At 38.6% G+C, this 13,970-nt stretch overlaps 1 protein-coding gene across 3 annotated transcripts in view; it reads right to left on the reverse strand.

The window, feature by feature from the left end:
• LOC110307404 (uncharacterized) overlaps window positions 1–13,443 on the reverse strand; it is an 87,117-nt gene extending 73,674 nt beyond the window's left edge. For 2 of the 3 annotated variants that reach the window (XR_002379382.2, XM_085830132.1), the window contains exons 1-3: window positions 13,385–13,443; window positions 12,979–13,168; window positions 5,949–6,021 (exon numbers count right to left, since the gene is read on the reverse strand). The gene's annotated coding sequence lies outside the window, so the exon portion shown is untranslated. Of the gene's footprint in view, window positions 1–5,948; window positions 6,022–8,051; window positions 8,175–12,978; window positions 13,169–13,384 lie in introns of all 3 variants that reach the window. The other variant, XM_085830133.1, reaches the window with a different exon arrangement.
• Between the last annotated feature and the right edge of the window lie 527 nt (window positions 13,444–13,970).

A 13,970-nucleotide genomic window follows, 5' to 3' on the forward strand; every position in this document is an offset into this window, starting at 1 on the left:
AAAATATAACAAAGCCTGTTAGCGCCTTCCCTTGATCTTTGCAGAATGCTATGAAAATAATAATAAACCTCTTGGTTGAATAAACAATCTGCCTGTGACAATTGCTCAAGTGCCTTCTGGCAAGTCCAGTCCTTTCTGCTCTCTTTAAAGCTGCAAAGTGCAAATTGCTTTGCAGCAGTGATATATTCTGGTCAAAGTGAGGCAGGGGGAGGAAGCATGCCACTTCAAAGTTGAGATTGGTGATTGAATCATCTGAACTTCATCAGTGTCTTTGTGAAACTGTCTCTTTTCTAAGAAGGCAGCTTTTGCGTATGGATCAGATTTTAATGTGCCACTATTTACTTTCACCAATTATTAGAAAATATAAATGAGGAAAATTACTGTTGTGACTTATGTCCAAATTTTTGAGAACCTTTTGTTCAGAATCTTATGAGGATTGGCAATGTGCTGTCCTTCAAACAGGTCATGAACTATTCTTCTCTTACAGGACAGTGATGAGCCTTTTGATCAAGGAAGGCATAACCTGATCTTCTGTGGCAGTATCCCATGGACTCAAGAATAATAAAAGCCTAGACCTTACCCACTCTACACACCCCAGCTCACATCCTTCATGTTTCCTTTCAATATTACCCATTTTAGCAACTGTTTCTAGTAGGTCCTTATTTGTCTTTATTTTTACTTTTTATTTCTGTGATGTATGTGAGCCTGCCCGAATTAATGTGTATCACGAGCCCACAGAGGCTAGAAGAGGAACATCATATCCTTTGGAATTGTACTTCAGTTCAGTTATAAGTCATCATGTGGGTGCTGGGAACTGACTTTTCCCTACTACTCTGCCAGTCTGTGCAAGCATCTGCAATATGAGTTAGTGATCTTAAATGATGAGACATTTATTTTCTAATGATACCTCAACATCTTTTTTTTTGAATTTTTTTATTACGTATTTTCCTCAATTACATTTCCAATGCTATCCCAAAAGTCCCATATACCCTCCCCCCACTTCCCTACCCACCCATACCCACTTATTGGCCCTGGCATTCCCCTATACTGGGGCATATAAAGTTTGCATGTCCAATGGGCCTCTCTTTCCAGTGATGGCCTACTAGGACATCTTTTGATACATATGCAGCTAGAGTCAAGAGCTCCGGGGTACTGGTTAGTTCATAATGTTGTTGCACCTACAGGGTTGCAGATCTCTATAGCTCCTTGGATACTTTCTCTAGCTCCTCCATTGGGGGCCCTGTGATCCATCCAATAGCTGACTGTGAGCATCCACTTCTGTGTTTGCTAGGCCCCGGCCTAATCTCACAAGAGACAGCTATATCAGGGTCCTTTCAGCAAAATCTTGCTAGTGTATGCAATGGTGTCATCATTTGGAGGCTAATTATGGGATGGGTCACTGGATATGGCAGTCTCTAGATGTTCCATCCTTTTGTCTCAGCCCCAAACTTTGTCTCTGTAACTCCTTCCATGGGTGATTGTTTCCAATTCTAAGAAGGGGCAAAATGTCCACACTTTGGTATTCGTTCTTCTTGAGTTTCATGTGTTTTACAAATTGTCTCTTATATCTCGGGTACACTAAGTTTCTGGGCTAATATCCACTTAAGAGTGAGTACATATCATTTGAGTTCTTTTGTGATTGTGTTACCTCACTCAGGATGGTGCCCTCCAGGTCCAACCATTTGCCTAGGAATTTCATAAATTCATTCTTTTTAATAGCTGAGTAGTACTCCATTGTGTAAATGTACATTTTTTGTATCCATTCCTTTGTTGAGGGGCATCTGGGTTCTTTCCAGCTTCTGGCTATTATAAATAAGGCTGCTATGAACATAGTGGAGCATGTGTCCTTCTTACCGGTTGGGACATCTTCTGGATATATGGCCAGGAGAGGTATTGCTGGATCCTCAGGTAGTACTATGTCCAATTTTCTGAGGAACTGCCAGACTGATTTCCAGAGTCATTGTACTAGCTTGCAATCCCACCAAGAATGGAGGAGTGTTCCTCTTTCTCCACATCCTCGCCAGCATCTGCTGTCACCTGAATTTTTGATCTTAGCCATTCTGACTGGTGTGAGATGGAATCTCAGGGTTGTTTTGATTTGCATTTCTCTGATGATTAAGGATGTTGAACATTTTTTCAGGTGTTTCTCAGCCATTCCGTATTCCTCAGGTGAGAATTCTTTGTTTAGCTCTGAGCCCCATTTTTTAATGGGGTTATTTGATTTTCTGGAGTCCACCTTCTTGAGTTCTTTATATATATTGGATATTAGTCCCCTATCTGATTTAAAATAGGTAAAGATCCTTTCACAATCTGTTGGTGGACTTTTTGTCATATTGACAGTGTCTTTTGCCTTGCAGAAGCTTTGCAGATTCATGAGGTCCCATTTGTCAATTCTCGATCTTACAGCACAAGCCATTGCTGTTCTATTCAGGAATTTTCCCCTTGTGCCCATGTTTTTGAGGCTTTTCCCCACTTTCTCCTCTATAAGTTTCAGTGTCTCTGGTTTTATGTGAAGTTCCTTGATCCACTTAGATTTGACCTTAGTACAAGGAGATAGGAATGGATCAATTCCCATTCTTCTACATGATAACCACCAGTTGTGCCAGCACCATTTGTTGAAAATGCTGTCTTTCTTCCACTGGTTGGTTTTAGCTCCCTTGTCGAAGATCAAGTGACCATAGGTGTGTGGGTTCATTTCTGGGTCTTCAATTCTATTCCATTGGTCTACTTGTCTGTCACTATACCAGTACCATGCAGATTTTATCACAATTGCTCTGTAGTAGAGCTTTAGGTCAGGCATGGTGATTCCTCCAGAGGTACTATTATCCTTGAGAAGAGTTTTTGCTATCCTAGGTTTTTTGTTATTCCAGATGAATTTGGAGATTGCTCTTTCTAATTCGTTGAAGAATTGAGTTGGAATTTTGATGGGGATTGCATTGAACCTGTAGATTGCTTTTGGCAAGATAGCCATTTTTACAATGTTGATCCTGCCAATCCATGAGCATGGGAGATCTTTCCATCTTCTGAGATGTTCTTTAATTTCTTTCTTCAGAGATTTGAAATTTTTATCATACAGATCTTTCACTTCCTTAGTTAGAGTCACGCCAAGATATTTTATATTATTTGTGACTATTGAGAAGGGTGTTGTTTCCCTAATTTCTTTCTCAGCCTGTTTATTCTTTTTGTAGAAGAAGGCCATTGACTTGTTTGAGTTAATTTTATATCCAGCTACTTCACTGAAGCTGTTTATCAGGTTTAGGAGTTCTCTGGTGGAATTTTTAGGGTCACTTATATATAAAATCATATCATCTGCAAAGAGTGATATTTTGACTTCATCTTTTCCAATTTGTATCCCCTTGATCTCCTTTTGTTGTTGAATTGCTCTGGCTAGGACTTCAAGTACTATGTTGAATAGGTAGGGAGAAAGTGGGCAGCCTTGTCTAGTCCCTGATTTTAGTGCGATTGCTTCAAGCTTCTCTCCATTTACTTTGATGTTGGCTACTGGTTTGCTGTAGATTGCTTTTATCATGTTTAGGTATGGGCCTTGAATTCCTGATCTTTCCAAGACTTTTATCATGAATGGGTGTTAGATTTTGTCGAATGCTTTTTCTGCATCTACGGTGATGATCATGTAGTTTTTGTCTTTGAGTTTGTTTATATAATGGATTAAGTTGATGGATTTCCGTTTATTGAACCATCCCTGCATCTCTGGTATAAAACTTACTTGGTCAGGATGGATGATTGCTTTAATGTGTTCTTGGATTCAGTTAGCGAGAATTTTATTGAGGACTTTTGCATCTATATTCATAAGGGAAATTGGTCTGAAGTTCTCTATCTTTGTTGGATCTTTCTGTGGTTTAGGTATCAGAGTAATTGTGGCTTCATAGAATGAGTTGGGTAGAGTTCCCTCTACTTCTATTTTGTGGAATAGCTTGTGCAGAACTGGAATTAGATCTTCTTTGAAGGTGTGGTAGAACTCTGCACTAAACCCATCTGGTCCTGGGCTTTTTTTGGCTGGGAGATTATTTAATGAATGCTTCTATTTCTTTAGGGGATATGGGACTGTTTAGATCGTTAACTTGATCCTGATTTAACTTTGGTACCTGGTATCTGTTTAGAAATTTGTCCATTTCATACAGGTTTTCCAGTTTTGTTGAGTATAGCCTTTTGTAGAAGGATCTGATGGTTTTTTTGATTTCTTCAGGATCTGTTGTTATGTCTCCCTTTTCACTTCTGATTTTATTAATTAGGATGTTGTCCCTGTGCCCTCTAGTGGGTCTAGCAAAGGGTTTATCTATCTTGTTGATTTTCTCGAAGAACCAACTCCGAGTTTGGTTAATTCTTTGAATAGTTCTTCTTGTTGTCAACATCTTTTAAAATGAACTCTTTTATAATTGAATGTTCATTAATCAGGCAAAGATGTAGAAAATACAAGACAGCATCATGTATTTGACTGCAAGTTTATACATCTTGCTTTCCTTCACAATATTAATAATCCACCCAATTTTGACTCTTCCTAATATTTTATATTACCTTCCTGCTTGTTCTTTTATCCACTATAACATGATTTCTGATGATTCTAATTGTGAGGTCCTTTTCTGGCCTTTATCTTTTGGTCCTTTCTGCTGTATTTTCAATATGGAGCCTTACTCCCTATCCACTTGAGTTTGAGTTCAGAACTCTCTTCTTCTTCTTCCTGTTTGACTGCTTCTATTTTGTCTCCTCTTGAATCTTCTACAGCTTTTCATGATCTTTGGGGCATCTCATGTAATCATCTACCAATCAAATATGTTGACGGAAGCTCCTCCAAGCACTTAGCAGTTAATTCTCCTGCTTAGCACAAAAGGTTTGTCATGCAGGAAACTGATAGTTGGTGTATTAAAAAGGAAAAAAAAATGTTCCTGTACAAATTTCTATGTACAGCCCATATTTTCTACCTTAGTAAATGAACTGCAAGAAGGAATCTTAGAAGTATATAGTAAATGTATCAATACACTATTCATCACACATTCTTAATTTATCATGTAATCATCATTTTGAGAAATTAACCATTATTTCTAGTCTGTTCCTGAGGCCATTGTCTTAGTTTTGCTCATTATGTCTTATTTTGTCCTTTCTATTTTATTTATTTTGTAATTGCTCTTCCTTCTCTGTTCTTGGGCAAATCAAAGGCATCTGAACATTTACTAGGAAGGATTCCTCATAAATACCCAAATAAATAGTCAATTTCTGTGTTTGAACTCTTTTAACATCTTTGTAAAAATAGGGAGACAAAACCCAAGATTTATAATTTGGAGCAAAATCTCTCACAATTGATTCTTGCCACTCTGCCCACTCTGCAGTCATACCTCTCACAACTCAATGTTTACACCCCAGCAAGGACAATAGGATTTGTGAACTTCTATCACAACTCCTGCTTCTTTTCTCTGCTTTGTGTTTCTCCATATATTATTTGGGAAACTCTTTTCTCTTTCACCCTTGAGCTATTACTAAGAACTCAGTTCAGTGTCACTCTCTTCTAGCAGACTTTCGGGGCAAATGCTTCTGTGTCCCTTTGGGGTTGCGAAAGTGTTGCATAAATATTTGTTCAATGAATTACTCCACTTCATTTTGTTGATCTAGGCACTGGCCAATCTGAAGACATATCAGCATAATATTAGAATGACTTACTCATGTTAGCTAGCATCAAATTGGTGTGCCCCACAATTGTTTATTCCATGTGGACTAAAATAGAGAGGGATTTTTTTCTCTAAAAATTGCTCTAAACAATTCTGAAAAAAAAAAAAAAGAATCCTGGAACTAATCATTTATGTTCCTTGAAATACAAACAACAAACTAAGCCTGTGTTCAAGTCACTCGGTAAAATCCTGATTCAAGTAGGTCCTTTTTGTTTCTTTAGCAGCAATTTTTAACCAATTTACCTGCTTTTTAAATTAGCTTTCTCTTACCTTTTTTGTCTCTCTTATAAGTTGTCAATACCCTTGAGTGGGCATCATTTGTCCAAGTATTTTTCACAGGTCTCTGAAATAACCAAAAGGAAAAATGTAACCAAGTAGTTATCTTATTAAAGCCCTTTCCTGTTAAAAAAAATGATATGATTAGTTACTTTTGATAGCATAGGAACTTAACATCGTATGTTGACATATGAAAGCTTGTAGAAATTTCTATGGAAGTGCCAACTGTATCTCTTTGGAAGTTGAGAAATTGAAATTAAATTCTGACTAATGGGGGTAATTTAAACAGTTTATTCCTAAGCTTTGGAAATCAATTCATAATGACCTTCCCAGAAGCTCAAATTTTATATGCAAATATAATATATCATTGAGCAGCAGTTTAAATGTATAGAAACAAGCATTACCACTTACCCTTAATGCTTAACTAAGACTGAAGGCTTCAGCCATATATCTTCTTATTACAAAATATGTCATTGGTGGAAAATTTGACCTTTAATGTACTTTATGTACAACTTATTCATTATAGTGTATCGACAAGGGTCAGAAGTTTTGGGAAACCTATCTAAAAGCTTTCAGAGTTGAGAGTCTTCTAAGAATGAAAGTGAAAGCCTTTGCAGATGCCATGGTTAGCAAGGAAGGGGATGAGTAAAATTTGTATATTTCTTTTTGCTATTTCAGTTAGAATGAGAAGTTATTGCTACCAAGCAACAGATCTAAAGAGAATGCCCTGTCCTCTATTCTCATTATGAATTGGCCTACATACAAAACAACATATATAATGCATGTTTAAGCCATGCAATGTATCATTAAGGAAAATTTCCACGACAGAGTGATAGTGCTAAGAAAATCACACTAATAACAGCACTAATTTTATGGAAGCCTTATAGTTGAGCCACTTCCACTAAGGGAGAAATGAAGAAGCCCGTTATATTTTGCAATGACCTGTCATATTCTAACTATGAAGCTGAATGAATTCTGAAGTGCCCAAGGAAATGGATGTGCTGCAAATTGATCTTTTAATACTCTGTCTTTCACTTTCTCCTTTTGTATAAATGTTTTCTGTGAAAAGAAATTGTTTTCAATGCTTCCACATAATCACCTGTCTAGTCTAGTAACATGGCTCTTTTGAGAGTAAAATGGCCCTTGGGTTTGTATCACAGGAGGCAATGTTTTCTTTTCTTCCTTTCTTCTCTCACTTTCCTCTCTCACTCTCTTCTCTCTCTCTCTCTCTCTCTCTCTCTCTCTCTCTCTCTCTCTCTCTCTCTCTCTCTCTCTCTCTCCTTTTTTCCTTATCTGTGGAGTATTGAAGAAGGGCAGTAAAAAAGTTATCCTCCTGTCCCCATGGCCATTCTTCTAGCTAATGCTAACTTAAAATTTAAAACAGGTGAAGCACTGGCCTGCTGTAAAAGATGCCTGAAGTGGCAGATGGTGGATCGTGTCAGGACCAGATTGTTCATGCCCAGTCTCATGTCCTTATGTATTTCAGCTGCTATTTTTCATTTGTTACAGCAATACCATTATCTTGACCAGTAATGCAGTTTCCCAGATATTTTGAAATCCTTAAAGCTTATTTTTTGGAGAGTCTGTGCTGGAACACCACCGGCTGTGCCTCATGTGCATTCTATTAGGCTAATGTAGGGTGGAAATAGCAAATTGACTTTGATAACGGATTTTCAAGTGTGCTCTTTGCGGATGAAATGCTGTTTCACTTATTATGATTTTTGCAGGCAGTAATTTATTTGTAAATGTCTTGACTGCACTTTAATGCCACTCTGTCTCTAGGGGTGAGTCTGTATTACAACGAGTTACAAAGATAACAAGGTTAGGAATACATCCTCACATGGTGGTCTTTGTCTATGGCCTGGTCTGAAACTTTCTTCTGTTGTGCCAACCTGACAGAAGCAATGACTCAACAAGCTATAGCAGCAGGAGGTTATGGAAGATGCCACATCCATTATATATGTGAGTTCCTTCCACAGGGAAGTCAGAAGCTAAAGTCAGACCATTAAGAAGGCTGTTTCATCTCTCTTCAACTGATATTGCTTTGGATTCATGAGGATGATAGGAGTGAAGAGTAGGAAAGCCCAGACATATCACCTTCAAGTAAGCAGGATCCCTGCCCATGGGCCTGTTTTCTTAACATGCTTCTGTTTAGGTGCTGTCATTCGGTTCTCAGAATAGTGATAATTTATCTTCACGTTAGTGGAGGAAGACATCATCCTGCCCAGAGTAAAGTAAACTTTTTATGTAACAGTCAGGTGGTTACAAGATCTTTCTTCTCTCCTATGACTACTTCTGTACTATTGTAGTGCAAGAGCAGCTACAGCTGCCAATAATATACAAATTAATGAGCATGTTAGATTAAAACTTTCATTTTTGAATAAAAGCAAACTCTGGAACCATTTGGTACAAATTTTTAGGTTAAGTGGAAGGTGGGTTTTGCACCTGTTTGCACACCATATTTATATATCATTTTGAGTCATTGTAAAATTACCCACCCCATGTAATCCAAGTTATTCCATACTATATTCCTTTTCTTTTTTTTCCCTCTATTTCTTTTTTTTAAATTTTTAATATTTTTATTACATATTTTCCTCAGTTACATTTCCAATGCTATCCCAAAAGTCCCCCATAGCGCCTCCCACTTCCCTACCCACCCATTCCCATTCTTTTGGCCCTGGCATTCCCCTATATTGGGGCATTTAAAGTTTGCAAGTCCAATGGGCCTCTCTTTCCAGTGATGGCCGACTAGGCCATCTTTCGATACATATGCAGCTAGAGACAAGAGCTCTGGGGTTCTGGTTAGTACATCATGTTGTTCCAACAATAGGGTTGCAGATCCCTTTAGCTCCTTGGGTACTTTCTCTAGCTTCTCCATTGGGAGCCCTGTGATACATCCAATAGCTGACTGTGAACATCCACTCCTGTGTTTGCTAGGCCCCGGCATCGTCTCACAAGAGACAGCTATATTTGGGTCCTTTCAGCAAAATCTTGCTAGTGTATGCAATGGTGTCAGCGTTTAGAAGCTGCTTATGGGATGGATCCCTGGATACAGCAGTCTCTAAATGGTCCATCCTTTCATCACAGCTACGAACTTTGTCTCTGTAACTCCTTCCCTGGGTGTTTTGTTCCCAATTCTAAGAAGGGGCACAGTGTCCACTCTTTGGTCTTCATTCTTCTTGAGTTTCATGCGTTTAGTAAATTGTATCTTATATCTTGGGTATCCTAAGTTTTGGGCTAATATCCACTTATCAGTGAATACATATTGTGTGAGTTCTTTTGTGATTGTGTTACATCACTCAAGATGATGCCCTCCAGGTCCATCCATTTGGCTAGGAATTTCATAAATTCATTCTTTTTAATAGCTGAGTAGTACTCCATTGTGTAAATGTACCACTATATTCCTTTTCTTTTCTTTCTTCTATTTTAAAATTTTAAGTGTGCGTGTTTGGGTGTGTATGAGAGAGAGAGGGAGAGAGAGAGAGAGAGAGAGAGAGAGAGAGAGAGAGAGAGAGAGACTGTTGGATCTTCAGGAGCTGCAGTTATAGACAGTCATGATGCACCTAAGGTAGATGCTAGGACTTGAACTTAGGTACACCAGAGGAGCAACAAGCACTCTGAGCCACTGAGCCACCTTTCTAGTCTTAGATCCCCTTTCTACATATTCAATAAGTGTGTCTCCATAATTCTCTATTATTATGTCTCAAAGGTAATACAAATTCATTGTTATTAATGTACAGTTTTATTAGTATAAATACAAGGTAATGGATTTAATTATAATTTTTCTCATATAAGCATAGAATACACTTTGATTACAATTACCCTTTTACTACTTCCAAATCCTAACATTTCCTCTTTTGATTTTATACCCTTTCCCTCTCCTAAATATGTCATACTTCTCTTTGTGAGTGTGATGGTTAATTTGACAGATTTACACAAACTACAATTACCCAGAAGGATGATACCTCAATTGAGGAACTCTTTATCAGACTGGCTATAGATAGGCAACCTTGAGTGGTGTTTTCTTGATTAATGATTGATGTGGGAGGGCACAGACCACTAGGAATAACACCATTCCTGGGCAGGGGGTCCTGGTCCTGGGTTGCATCAGAAAGCAAACTGAGCAAGCCATGAAGAGCAAGAGAATATGCAGTGCTCCTCTATGGTCTCTGACTAGGTCCCTGATTTTAAGTCCCTGCCCTGAGTTCCCTCAGTGATGGCCTGTGATATGGAACGGAAGGCAAAGGACCCTTTCCTCCCCAGGCTGCTTTAACGTTTCCTCACATCAACAGAAAGCAAACTGGCACACTGAATCTGATTTATTTCCCTTACTATGATGATTCCTGGTTTCATTCATTTTCCTGAAAATTATATTATTTCATCCCTATCTGTGGCTGAAAAAAATTGTTGTGTATTTACGTGGCATTTATTTTATCCTCTTATCCACTAATGGCTAACTGTTGATTTTTTAACTTGGTCATGGGCATAGTGCTGTGATAAATGTGGGTGTTCAGGTAACTCTAGTCTGTGTCGACTTTGATACTTTTAGGTATATATATCCATGGTAATTACCTAAAGTTTTATTCTTATATTTATTTATTGATTTACCTACTGATTTACTTTTAGAAAACTTTATACTTTTTGTACACTAGACTGGAGTAACTTAACTTGTTACCATCTGTCTGTGAGGGTTCTTTAAAAAAATATTTTTTGAAAATTTCAGAGACAAATCTTATGTTTTGTTTAAATACTTCTCCCACTCTCTTCCTTCCAACTCCTCCTGTAAGCCCTCAACTTTCTCCTCTCTATTTCATGTATTCTTTATTAAATTCATTGAGTTCACCTAGTGTTGTAGTTATGTGCACACATATAGGTACAGTTATCCACAGGATAATTGTCAGTCTCTAAGGGCCATGTCCAAAGAAAACTGGGTCTCTGTCCCTAAGAAGTCATTAGTTGCCAATTGTTTTTCAGTAGGAGTGGAACTTCATGAGCTATGCCTTAAGGATTCCTTTGTTCTTCTGAATCTCCGTTAGCATTTGTTGGCTTTATTTATTTTTTATATTTTATCAAACAAAGGGCTTTGTGTTTTCTGGAAGAGATGTACTACTATCCACTGAACTAGAGTGCCTTACTAAGTTATCTAAACTGACCTTGAATTCTCTGTGTAGTCCAAGCTGACTTCCTCTTGCCCAAGGCCTGTCTAAGTAATCATGAAAACAGACTATCAAATCCAGGTCTAACTCTTTAATGAAAGACATTCTAACTGGGGTGAGATAAAATCTCAATGCAGAAATTTATCTGTTGTTCTTTTGAAACAGGGTCTCATTCTGTAGTCTAGTCTCTCTTTCAACTTACTAAGATTTTCAGGTTGGCCTCAAACATTCAGAGAACTTCCTGTCTCCATCTCTAAGTGATGGCACTGCAGTCATGATCCACTATGCTTGGTTCAGTGACTTGTATTTTGATGATGACAAAAGATGTTGAACATTTTTCATATATTTGTTGGTCAGTTTGTACTTTACTTAGACTTGTCATTCCAATTCATTTGTACATTTATTGAAAGAATTTTTGGTGTTTAATTAAGACAATTCTTAAATGATGCCAGAACAGTCTTAAAGTAAAGCACACTATATTTCATATGTATGAATGGTTTGCCTGTATGGATCTCTCTATATCATGTGTATGCCAGTGAAGACCAGAAAGACTATGAAGGATTTCTTGAACTGCAGTCATTGATGGTTTTAGGATGACATAAATGTACTGAGAATGAAATCCTAGTCCTCTGCAAGAGCATCAAGTGCTCTTAGCTGTTGAATGATCTCTCCATACCTCCAGAACAATCTTTTAGTCCTAACAACAATCACAAACTATTATTGCTTCAGTCAAAGTTTTGGGAATAGAGGGTGCCTGCGTTTTAATATAGCAATCATCAAGACCTATAGTAAGATGACTTCATTTTCTCTTTGTCTTTTTCTCTTCTCCCTTTGCCACTTGACTGTATCATACTGTGTGACTGGTTACTGAGGTGCTGTGTCACCTTCTGTATTATTGCTTAATCCTCGATTTCCTGTGAAGTACAATGAATCTTACATTAGACTCTTCTGAGTCAGGTGGTGTGCCATCTGTTTCCAGCCCTGGTAAACATGAATAACAGAGTCACAGAAAGCAACATCTCCCTCAGTTTTCAGTAGAATATCCATATTCAGACACACACACAGAGGGAGAGAGAGAGAGAGAGAGAGAGAGAGAGAGAGAGAGAGAGAGAGAGAGAGAGAGAGAGAGAGAGCGGGAGAAATTCTGATCTTTAGCAGGATCTTACAATCATCTGAAATTTTACATGAATCCCTTATTAAAATAATTTTATACCTGAATACACACATAGAATGTGCTGCATTTGAGCAGAAACCTTTGTTGTTTTGGGCTGATTATAGATTTAAGTGGTTAGAAATGGTTGTGTAATTGTACATAATAGGTGCATGGCATGAGGCTACTGGGGCACAGAAGAGCAGCTGGCAACACTGTGTATTGATGGTGATAGCAGGTATCATGAAGCAAACTGAAAGAATGGAGGCAAACTAGAATGCAGCTGCCAACTCGTGATAACATTTCAAATCCTTTACCACCTTCAGTCATAAAAATGAGGGCTAACTTACCATACAACTTTAAATCTCCAAGCCAAGTATTTAACTATAGACAAAAGTCTTTTAACTATTATAGCCCCTTGCTTAAATTTACTCAAATGAAAATCAAATTGCTTTTTATAATATACCTAAGAATTGAGAGATACAATAGAGACTAAACTTTCTAGGATCTGTTTTTATTGTGTTTTAGACTCCCTCTTCTCCTTTTTGTTTAAAATAACTCATGCACCCCAATTCAACTCATCTCTATCCCTTTGAATCTGCCCTCTGCCCTTGCAACCTAATCCCAAAATAATATAATATAATATAATATAATATAATATAATATAATATAATATAATATAGAATATAAAAGATCTTATTATAGTAACAGAGTATACCTTTTTAGCCACGTATCATTACTTGCAAGTGTTCACTTCAAGAAGTCATTGCTCTGGACTGAGGCTTCTGGCTTCTGCTACACCATTTATACTGGATGCTCATCTGAACTTCTCTCAGATAACCTGTTGTTATCCCATGTCATGAAGGTCCTGTAACTTTGGATCTGTAGGACTGACACTTTCATGGGCTCTAGCAAATAACAGATAGGGTAGATGATGGGGTGGGCCAATTAAAAGTCCCAGATCTGGGATTGAGAGGTAGCTGAGTTGGATAGATTGCTCTTTCTAGTGAGCTCACACCACCAATACAAGATTTCCAGCACTTTCTGAGCTAGCTCACCCAGTGCTTCAGCTGATAAGGGGCAAGGTTTACTCTCCTGCTCTCAGGTTCTTGTGGCCTGCTTACCTGCAGTTTTTGCCACCAGGGTCAGCTCTACTGTGCTGCCCAGGCAAGGTGCAGAGCCCGCTCTCCCCAGTGTTGCAGTCTGTCAAGGGAAGGGCCAGTTCTCCCAGTCTTTATGACCTCACAGACAGCTTTCTCCCCTGCCACAGGTGGCAAAGAGTGGGGGGCATCTCTTTGCCCATGCCACCCTACAACAGACTATGCTTGAGACCAGTTATCCCACACTCACACTCTCAGGGGTGGCTCACTCTCTCTCCCTGATATCAGAGTGAGCTCTACTGAGCTGCTTAGGCAATGGGGCAGAGCCAACTCTCCCAAGTGCTGTGGCTGATGAGGGGCAGGGCTAACAGTACATTCCTTCAGTCTTTGGTGATAACATGGGCCTAGGACATCAACACAGACCCCAGGTGTCATAAGACCCTGGACTTGGACCTGACTCTTGGTGGCAGCCTAGACCAGTACCTTACTATGGCCTCCTCATGTCTGCCTGTTACTCAGTAGACTCTCCATAACACAGTCATCCATCTTAGTGATGCTCACATCAGGTGCTTGGATGTATTTCTTCCATCTACCACAGGCTGGCTGTCCA

This window comes from Mus caroli, unplaced genomic scaffold (genome assembly GCF_978045245.1).
Source record: "Mus caroli unplaced genomic scaffold, Mus_caroli_1 scaffold_14, whole genome shotgun sequence".
Taxonomy (NCBI): Eukaryota; Metazoa; Chordata; class Mammalia; order Rodentia; family Muridae; genus Mus; species Mus caroli.